The 10772-nt window shown below is 41.0% G+C and overlaps 1 long non-coding RNA gene across 7 annotated transcripts in view; it reads right to left on the bottom strand.

Annotated features, from left to right (window-relative positions):
* Positions 1–316: 316 nt before the first annotated feature.
* Positions 317–10772, bottom strand: part of LOC123568294 (uncharacterized) — a 33766-nt gene continuing 23310 nt past the window's right edge. For 4 of the 7 annotated variants that reach the window (XR_010580240.1, XR_010580239.1, XR_012422485.1 and 1 more), the window contains 2 exons: positions 9303–9398; positions 317–533 (listed from right to left, as the gene is read on the bottom strand). This is a non-coding gene — a long non-coding RNA (uncharacterized lncRNA). The remainder of the gene's footprint in view (positions 534–9302; positions 9399–10772) is intronic. The other 3 variants (XR_012422486.1, XR_012422484.1, XR_012422487.1) reach the window with 1 other exon arrangement.

Here is a 10772-nt window from a genome sequence, read left to right as displayed (position 1 = left end):
TGGCAAAACCCTGTCTCTACTAAAAATACAAAAATTAGCCAGGCATGGTGGTGAGCACCTGTAATCCCAGCTACTTGGGAGGCTGAGGCAGAGAAAATTGCTTAAAACCCAGGAGGCAGAGGTTGCAGTGAGCTGAGACTGCACCACTGCACTCCAGCCTGGAAAATAGAGCAAGACTCCATCTCAAAAAAAAAAAAAAAAAAAAAAAAAAAATTCTCCTTTTTCAGTACAAAAACCCAAGATCCTATAGCAATTCATTTTCCTATCACCCAAAGAGATTTCATCAAGCTTTACATTCTTTAATAATTTTATTAATAATATTAATCATACTAAGTAATTATTATTTTACCATCAGAAAAAGTGGGCCACTAATTTCTCAGCCTGGAGGGATTCGAGAGAGGTCCTCAGCTCCACAGCTCCCGTCGCTTTGGTTCCTTCAGAGGCAGTTCATTGGTCATTTGGGTCAGCAGATTTGCATGAGGCCTGGTAAGCCAAGGAGGAGCAATCGTTGAATAGTCCATCAGGATTGGTCGCTATGGAGAAAAAGACAGAAACAAATAGATGTCTATCATTTAACTGCTGTGGCCTGTGAGCACCAGAAGACAATGTGTGCCTCGCTGAGGGGGAGTAAAAGTCAAGGTGGAAAAGTGAATCTGAGATGAGAACCGGGTTCTAGATTCCAACTATTTGAAAACTGACCAGCCAATCAAAAGTCTCATAGCCTTGGCTTTTAAACAGTCTTCGGGATGATTCAGTCATGGGGACAGATGTCCAGTGGCATCTTCAGGATGGTGGCTCAGTGATACTGGATTGCAGCATTCTGGGGCACTGAGGGGAGGGGCTTCAGATCCAGTTGGTATCCAGGATCTTTGCTGGTCTCTGCTGTGGAAGGACTAGTTTGGTCTTATTCCTGGATGATGACCCCTGAATGAAATGTTCGTTTCTCTCTGCCACTCATGGTATTCTGCTGCCCCCACTGATGGAGTTGATGGTTTTGTCCATTTGCATTTTCGTCCTGAAGTCTCTAAATACAAGGCTTTTTGTCCAAGCACATACCTCTATTCAGGGAGTGCTGGTAAATGTTTAACTGGCTATCTCCAAATTACTTCTTGTCCTCGGGCCCCTAACTGCTCGGGGCTGTCTCTAGCATGCCTCTTCTAGGACTGTCAGTTACTCTGGTTGTGCCCTCATGGACTCTACCTAATCTCCGAATACGCCACATGTCAAGCATTTTGTCAAACAGCTTACATATATGAACTCATGCAATCCTTACAGCAACCCTGGCAAGTAGATACCAGAGGGTAGAGCGTCTCAAAGATCGCACAATGTTTCTTCTCTGGTCTCTAGGTAAATAGAGATGAGAGCTTAGGGTGGCCAGAAGCAGACAGGGACTCCAGAGAGCGGCACTGAGAAAACTGATGGTAGTGTCCCACACTCCCTTTCCCTTCAGCCCTCTTCTCATGCAAGACTGTGTTACTGGCCAAACCAGAAAGGAACTGGGGAACAGCCAGCCTTGCTGTCACCTCCTGGTCCCAGTCCTAGCCTCCACACCCCCATGGTGATCAGCCCCATTCACTTTTTTTTTTTTTTTTTTTTTTTTTGAGATGGAGTCTCACTCTGTCGCCCAGGCTAGAGGGCAGTGGCGCGATCTCAGCTCACTGCAACCTCTGCCTCCCAGGTTCAAGCAATTCTCCTGCCTCAGCCTCCTGAGTAGTTGGGCTTACAGGCATATGCCACCACACTCAGTTAATTTTTTGTATTTCTAGTACAGATGGAGTTTCACCATCCTGGCCAGGTTGGTCTTGAACTCCTGACCTCAGATGATCCACCTGCCTTGGCCTCCCAAAGTGCTGGGATTACAGGCATGAGCCACGGTGTCCTGCCCCCATTCACTTTTTCAATAAATATTTATTAACTGTCTTTTATGGACAAGGTACACACTAGGTATTTCAGGGAATGCAACCGTGAGTAAACCATGATTCTCATTTGTCTTCTGAGAGATTATAATCTAGAACAGATGAGATGTGTACACAAATTATGATTTTTAAACTTTGCTACTTTATAAGTGTCAGAAGAGTTTTAGAGACAGTGAATCAAACCTCTTGTGTGACCCTATCCCCCAAATGCTCGGTGAGCATCTCTCATAGCTCAAGAGCAGCTTGCATTTAGATTGGTGATTTGTCCTTTAAAGAAATATGCCAATCACCATTAAAGATATATGGACTGAACACGCAAAAATGAAAATGGTTTATTTGTTAAAGTAGTGGAATTACGGGTGATTTTTTCCCCAGTGGTTTTGATTTACATTATCATTATATAATGGTGCTTGAGCTTTGTTATGTTTAAAAGAAAAAGTTGAAATTATTGTCATCCACAACTCAGCTCCAGGGACTGATTCCCAAGTTAGCTTAGCTCACCTCTGAATTAATCTCCTGAGGATCTTAGAAAATTCTATAGAGTTCCACAGAACACTGCCAGCTTTACATAGTCACAGCAACATATTTTTAAACCATTTGTGGATGTTTTCTATATCATATGTAACATGAAATGGTTTTTAAATGGTGTTAAACCTTTGAAAAGTGATGTGCTTGTAGAACTGTCTTCTTAAGACCCACTGTGGGATTTTTCCCCTCCCCCGCCATCCTTTTGATGTTAGTGGTAACAGTCCCACAAGGGCACACTGTCAGTTAACTAGATAGGAAGTTTCATTAGGCAAACAGGTGTCAGCAGTGGCACAATCTACTCATTTATAAATGATTGTATTAGGGTTCCCTAGAGGGACAGAACTAATACACACATATAAAGGGGAGTTTATTAAGGAGTATTGACTCACACAATCACAAGGTGAGGTCCCACAATAGGCCGTCTGCAAGCTGAGGGGCAAGGAAGCCAGTCTGAGTCCCAAAATCTCAAAAGTAGGGCAACCAACAGTGCAGCCTGCAGTCTGTGGTCGAAAGTCCAAGAGTCCCAAAGCTGAACAACTTGGAGTCTGATGTTTGAGGGCAGGAAGCATCCAGCACAGGAGAAAGACAGAGGCCAGAAGACTCAACTAGTCTAGTCTTTCCTCATTCTTCTGCCTGCTTTTTATTACGGCCATGCTGCCAGCTGATTAGATTGTGCCCACGTAGGTTGAGGCTGGGTCTGTCTTTCTCAGCCCTCTGACTCAGATGTTAACCCCCGCTTTGGCAACACCCTCACAGATACACCCAGGAACAATATTTTGCATCCTTCAATCCAATCAAGTTGACGCTCAATTTTAACCATCACAATGATCATTACCTGATTACTTGCATTTAACACCAATCTAAGCCAAGAGTCCTCTGATAAGAAATTGGGCTCTATAAATATGAGGAAAGATTTCTCTGAGCCCTTGGCAGCCGTTAAACTACTCCCATTAACAGCCTCCCTCATACTCTGTATAGGATTTCCCACTCATAAAGAAGGGCATGGGGACTGCATCAGCCTTTAACAAGATATGATTCCTGAAACTGCAGTCACCATCTTGGACCATGAGGAAACAAAGGAGAAAATCACAAAGGTGCCATTTCTGCCATAATTGGGATATTGAACCAATGCTTGCAGCTGCTACCTCCAACTTCTTGTTTTGTGACAATAATAAATGGCTATTTGTTTAAGCCATTATAATCTGGTGGTGGGTTGCTTGCATCTAATCCTTAGTGATATGAGACTGTGGCCATGGCAGTGCTAACATTGCCGATCAAACAGCTTTACAAGCAGTGACTGTAACTCGACTTTACTCTTTTCAGGGTCAAGAACTCTCTGCCTTCTAACATCTGAATTCCATTTTTCTCTGTTTGTTTTCGTATGTGTCTTTCACGTTGCAGGTTTTCTTGAAATGTCGGAATCCTTGGCTGGTCATTAGTTTTTAAGAGTGCCTCCTAAAAAGACTCTTTGGAAGCTCTGGGTGCATTGGCAAGGTGTGTTGCCTCAAGGGCTTTTCTGTAGGACAATTAGATGGTGAACCAGCTTTATTTTTGGGGGGACCCTGTAATGTCAGCAGCAGCCCCTCCAGAGAGATCCTTCCACCATTTCTCCTCATCAACTTCCCCTCCACTCTTCCCAACCCCAACTCCAGCCTCTCCAGTGATCTAAGACTTTCAGGAAATAACTTAGGGAAAATAGATCTTTATTTTAGAGGATGATATGGCCATATCTGAAGCTACGTGTCAAGTAATGTTATAGCAGTGCTCTATAATTCTTGGTGACATCACAGTATGCTGTACTCAGTGACAGCCTAACTGGAAAAAAAATTAAGTAGCAATAATGATATTTGACATATTGAGAACACACCATGTGCCAAGCAGTTCGTTAAACACTTTATACATATTAACTCATTATCCAGCCAAGTATATGCTCAGTATCCCATTGTACCAATGAGGAAAGGGAGGCCAGGAGGTTATGTAACCTGCCTAGAGTTGGCCGGGCGCGGTGGCTCACGCCTGTAATCCCAGCACTTTGGGAGGCCGAGGCGGGCGGATCACAAGGTCAGGAGATCGAGACCACGGTGAAACCCCGTCTCTACTAAAAATACAAAAAATTAGCCGGGCGCGGTTGTGGGCGCCTGTAGTCCCAGCTACTCGGGAGGCTGAGGCAGGAGAATGGCGTGAACCCGGGAGGTGGAGCTTGCAGTGAGCCGAGATCACGCCACTGCACTCCAGCCTGGGAGACACAGCGAGACTCCGTCTCAAAAAAAAAAAAAAAAAAAAAAAAAAAAAAAAACCTGCCTAGAGTTACACAGCTAGTGAATGGATCGTTGGAATCAGGTTTTTCGTTGTTGTTGTTGTTTTGTTTTTTGTTTTTGAGACAAAATCTCACTCTGTTGCCCAAGCTGGAGTGCAGTGGCGCAATCTCAGCTCACTGCAACTTCTACCGCCTGGGTTCAAGCTATTCTCCTGCCTCAGCCCCCTGAGTAGCTAGGACTACAGGCACCTGCCATCATGTCTGGCTAATTTTTGTATTTTTTAGTAGAGACGGCGTTTCACTATGTTGACCAGGCTGGTCTTGAACTCCTGACCTCATGATCCACCTGCCTCGGCCTCCCAAAGTGCTGGAATTACAGGCATGAGCCACCGTGCCCGGCCTGGAATCAGGTTTTCTTACAGTGCAAGCAGGTATAAGCAAATTATGTTTGGCAGGACACACTTTAAAGTCAGACTTCAAAGAATTCTCACAAAGTTCCAAGGAACATGACCTCACAATAAAAAATTATATAACACACAAAGAAACAAGCCACAATATGTGAGAGTCATCAGAAACAACAGCAAAATCAGTTTGCAAAAACTTTTGATATTAGATGATCAATTATAGATTTATTTTATAAATATATAGAATGTATTTAACATTGAAAGTATAAACAGGAGAATATAAAAACTGACAAAGCAGATCTGAACAATTAGAATAACTAAAAATTAAAAATTTTAATTGAAATAAAAAATCAAAGGGACTGGTTAGCATATTAAAAACATGAAAATTTAACAATAGGCTGCCATGACAAAAAAAAAAAGAGAGAGCGAGAGAATCAGGCCAGGCACAGTGGCATATCCCTGTAATCCCAGCACTTTGGGAGGCCGAGGCAAGTGGATTGTTTGAGCCCAGGACTCCAAGACCAACCTGGCCAACACAGTGAGAACCCGTCTCTATCTTAAAAAGTAAAAAATATTTTAACTAAAAAAAAAACATTAGTATACTAGAAGATAGAAGTCAAGAAGTTTCTCAGAATACAGTACAAAGAGAAAAAGAGTATCTTCAAAAACCCTCTAGCAGGTGGTACATTAAAATCATATCCATTAAAATCAGACATTTAAAAATGATGGCCACTATCATCACATCTATCAAATATTGTACTAGGGGTCTAAGCAGCCCAATAAGATAAGAAAGAAATAACTGGAAAAGTAGAAAGAAAACTGTGGTTATTTGAAAATGACAGAATCTGATGGAATAATCTCCAGATAAATTCTTAGAATAAGTAAGGTTCTTAGACACAAAAATCAGTTCACAAATACCAACAGCATTTCTATAAAGTACAAGATATAATAACATTAGTTTTTAAAATACCATTAAAATGGCAATGAAAACTATAAAGTGATTAGAAATAAATCCAGCAAGTTATTTGTGTAACAGCTATGTGTAGAACAATATTGCATTTGTGTCCTATTGCTGCTGTAACACATGACCACAAACTTCGCATCTTAAAACAACCCAAGTTTATTATCTTACTGTTCTGGAGGTCAGTAGTAGGAGAGAGTTTTATGGGCCAAAATCAAGTTGTCATAGCCACATTCTTCCTGGAGGCTCTAGGAGAGAACCTTTTCATTGCCTTTTCCATGTGATACAGGCTGCCTGCATTTCTTGGCTAGTGGCCCCTTTCTCGATCTTCAAATTCAAACCCTGCTTCAGTCCTCACATCTTCTCTCTGACTTTGACCCTCTTGTCTCCCTCTTATAAAACCCTTGTGATTACATTGGGCCCATCTAGATAACTCAGATGTAATGTAACATATCACAGGCTCTGGGCATTAGGACATGGACATCTTGGCAGGTGGCATTATTCTGTCTACTGCAAATATAAATGGAAAGACATATCAGGTTTTTTGTTTTTTTGGGGTTTTTTTAGGTGAGATCTCACTCTTAGCCCAGGCTGGAGTGCAGCAGTGCAACCATGCCTCACTGCTGCCTCAATCTTCTGGGCTAAAGCAATCCTCTTGCCTCAGCCTCCCAAGTAGCTGGGACTACAGGCATATGCCATCATGCCCAGCTAATTTTGTATTTTGTGTAGAGACACAGTCTCACCATCTTTCCCAGGCTGGTCTCGAACTTCTGGCCTCAAGTAATCCTCCTGCCTCGGCCTCCAAAAGTGCTGGGATTGTAGGTGTGAATCACCACACCTAGCTAAGACATACCTTTTTCATAAACAGAACATCATAAAGATGTCTGTTCTCTCAAACTGATTTATAGATTCCATGCAATTCTGAATCATACGCCATTAGGTTTTTTTTTTTTAATTAAACTTTACAAGTTTTTTCTAGCATTTATATGAAAGAACTAAGTGCTGAGTATAGGCAAGACACTCCTGAAGAACAGATGCCCTACTGGATATTAAGACTTAGTATGAAGCTATAATATTTAAGACTTAGTGGTATTGATCAGAGACAAATCCACCAGGAGAACAGACTCATGTACAGACCTGATATATGATAGAACTGTACTGCATGAGGTCATAGAAGCAAGCATACACTATAATTGCATTGATGCAAAAGTTGAAAACAGGAAATATCAAGCAATATATTATTTAGACACACACACACACGCGTATGGTAATACTACAAAGAAAAGCAAGGCATAAAATTTACAACTGGTAACCCCAAGACTGGGACGGTTGAGACTGGGGAGTTTTACATAGTGCTTTCCAAAGTACTGCTAATGTTCTACTTCTTAAGCTGAATGTGGGGTGTAGAGGTGTTAATTTTATTATTAGTCTTTTTTTTTTTTTTTTTTTTTTTTTGAGACAGAGTCTCACCATCACCCAGGCTGGAGTGCAGTGGTGCAATCTCAATCTCATCTTACTGCAACCTCTGCCTCCCAGGTTCAAGCGATTCTCATGCCTCAGCCTCCAGAGTAGCTGGGATTACAGGTGTGCACCGCCATGCTTAGCTAACTTTTGTATTTTCAATAGAGACAAGGTTCCACCATATTAGCCAGGCTGGTCTCGAACTCCTGACCTCAAGCAATCCTCCCACCTCAGCCTCCCAAAGTGCTGGGATTACAGGGGTGAACCACTGAGCCCAGCTTATTATTAGTCTTTAAATTGTGCAATATGTTATAGATACCCTTTTGTTTGAATACTATCTTCATATTTTTAATTTAAAAGGTAATCTGAGTTCATTTAAAAATCTCCTTTAAAACAAGTTAAAATGCATAAAACAATGTAAAGTTAAAGTATCAGTGTTGTATCCAGTTCATATAAACTAATCAGATAAACATTAAGACTACGTTAGAAAATGACATAGAAGTCATTAATAAACAAATTCACACAAGAAGAAATCTAAATGGCAATTAAATATATGGAATTTAAAAAAGAAACTTCCATCAATCTAGTAGTTTAAAAATCAAATATTTAAATATTATCGCCTCTCTAATTCAAAGGGGTTTAAAAATATCATACTGGTTGTTGGTATGATACTGCTGATAGGCAAACACATCGACAAGAATTTGTGAAAAAACAATTTATCAATACCTGTCAAGGGTCCTAAAGTGTTTATGCCCTTTTGTTAAATAATACAATTTCCCGAAATCTGTACTAGAGATAATTCTTATATATCAAGAAATATTTTTGTGACAAAAAAATAATATTAACTAAATGCTTATGCTGGTGCCAAGCATGGTGCTAAATCCGCCCCACAAATTAGGAGACTTGGGTTACTGCCAACACTACTCAGCCTGGAGATACTAGGAGGGTCAGGATCGAAACCCAGCAGTGTGATTTCAGAGCCCATATTTTTAAGTGCCACACCATATTGTAGCATTGCAACCTGGTTTCTAATTGTTGAGAGAGAAAAAAAAATTTTAATGATTAAATAACCAATATGAGACAATTATTCAAAATGAAAATGAAAGAAAAAAACCTAGAAATGACCTGAATGTTCAGTAACAGCCAAACAGCAAAATTAAGCATGGTATATTTATATGTAATAGGCAGGGGGAAACCACTCATTTCAAAAATTTTAATAAGTGGAAAAAATACATCTTAAAATTGAATAAATGTGGTATTGTGATTCAGTGCAAATGTATCACTGTTATAATTAAACTAAAAATTAAAGTCCTACTGATAATGGGTCGATAGTATCATCTTAATCATCTTAGCAAAGAACCACACATTGTTTTGTTTTGTTTTGTTTTTTTAAGACGGAGTCTCGCTGTGTCTCCCAGGCTGGAGTACAATGGCGCGATCTTGGCTCACTGCAACCTCCATCTCCTGGGTTCAAGCGATTCTCCTGCCTCAGCCTCCTGAGTAGCTGGGATTACAGGTGCCCAGCATCATGCCCAGCTAATTTTTGTAGAGATGGGGTTTCTCCATGTTGGCCAGGCAGGTCTTGAACTCCTGACCTCAGGTGATCTGCCCAACTCGGCCTCCCAAAGTGCTGGGATTACAGGCATGAGCCACTGCACCCAGCCCACACATTCTTTATTTCTACTTTAATCTAATGTGAATAGATAACGCATTCATTCATTCACATTGTCCAAGCAGCAAACAAATATAAAAATATACACAATAGGAAGTCTCACCCCTACTCCGCTCCAGGGCCCACTGGTTTCCATTCTCAGCCTCAAATGGGTTGTCAATACTAGTATTTTCTTGTCTGGCCTTCCAGAAGGCTGTTCCTAGTCAAAGACAATATACATACATTCTTTGTCCTCTTCCTTTTTTATACAAATTATAAAAGACTATACACATTTCTCCAGTAAGTTACTTTTTGCATTTAATAGATCTTGAAGATCTGTCTAAATCAATACAAAAGCACTTACTCATTTTTTAATAGCTATATAGTATTCCACAGTGTAGCTATGCCATAAATAATTTAACAAGGTCTATACTGATTGACATTTATGTTGCTTCCAATTTTTTTTCTAAAAAACTTTTCTGGGCCGGGCGCGGTGGCTCACGCCTGTAATCCCAGCACTTTGGGAGGCCGAGACGGGCGGATCAGGAGGTCAGGAGATCGAGACCATCCTGGCTAACACAATGAAACCCCGTCTCCACTAAAAATACAAAAAAATTAGCCGGGCGTGGTGGCGGCGCCTGTAGTCCCAGCTACTCGGGAGGCTGAGGCAGGAGAATGGCGGGAACCCGGGAGGCGGAGCTTGCAGTGAGCCGAGATCGCGCCATTGCACTCCAGCCTGGGCGACAGAGCGAGACTCCGCCTCAAAAAAAAAAAAAAAAAAAAAAAAAAAAAAAAAATTCTGAAGTGACCATTTCTTTTGCTATTACAAAAAAAAAAAAGCAATGAATAATATTCATTCAATACTATCTCTAGAAATCATTATTAAAAGTATAATAGAATGCTGGGTCCAAATGTACATACACTTGTAATTTTTAAAAATAATTTCAACTTTTGGGCCAGGCACGGTGGCTCATGCCTGTAATTCCAGCACTTTGGGAGGCCGAGGCGGGCAGATGACGAGGTCAGGAGATCAAGACAATCCCGGCTAATATGGTGAAAACCCCATCTCTACTAAAAATACAAAAAATTAGCTGGGCTTGGTGGCGGGTGCCTGTAGTCCCAGCTACTCAGGAGGCTGAAGCAGGAGAATGGCGTGAACACAGAAGGCGGAGCTTGCAGTGAGCCGAGATTGTGTCACTGCACTCCAGCCTGGGAGACAGAGTGAGACACCATCTCAAAAAAATAATAACAACAATATAATAATAATAATAATAATTTTAAGTAGTCCCCAGTGTCTTTGTTGCCGCCTTTATGTCCATGGGTACCCAATGTTTAGCTCCTACTTATAAGTAAGAACATGCAGTATTTGGTTTTCTGTTCCTGCATTAATTTGCTTAGGATAATGGCCTCCAGCTGCAACTATGTTGCTGCAAAGGATATGATTTTGGTTTTTTTTAAATGCACAATTGTAATTTTAATGGATACCGCTAATCTCTAATCGGCTAACATCTTGATGCTGTTAGGCTTCCTACCAAGAACATAGTCTACCTTTCCATTTGTCCCAGGCTCTTTTTGTGAAGAGCAACACAATCTG

Source organism: Macaca fascicularis, chromosome 13 (genome assembly GCF_037993035.2).
Source record: "Macaca fascicularis isolate 582-1 chromosome 13, T2T-MFA8v1.1".
Classification (NCBI taxonomy): Eukaryota; Metazoa; Chordata; class Mammalia; order Primates; family Cercopithecidae; genus Macaca; species Macaca fascicularis.
The sequence above is the reverse complement of the archived record's forward strand: the minus strand, read 5'-3'. Positions and strand labels throughout refer to the sequence as shown.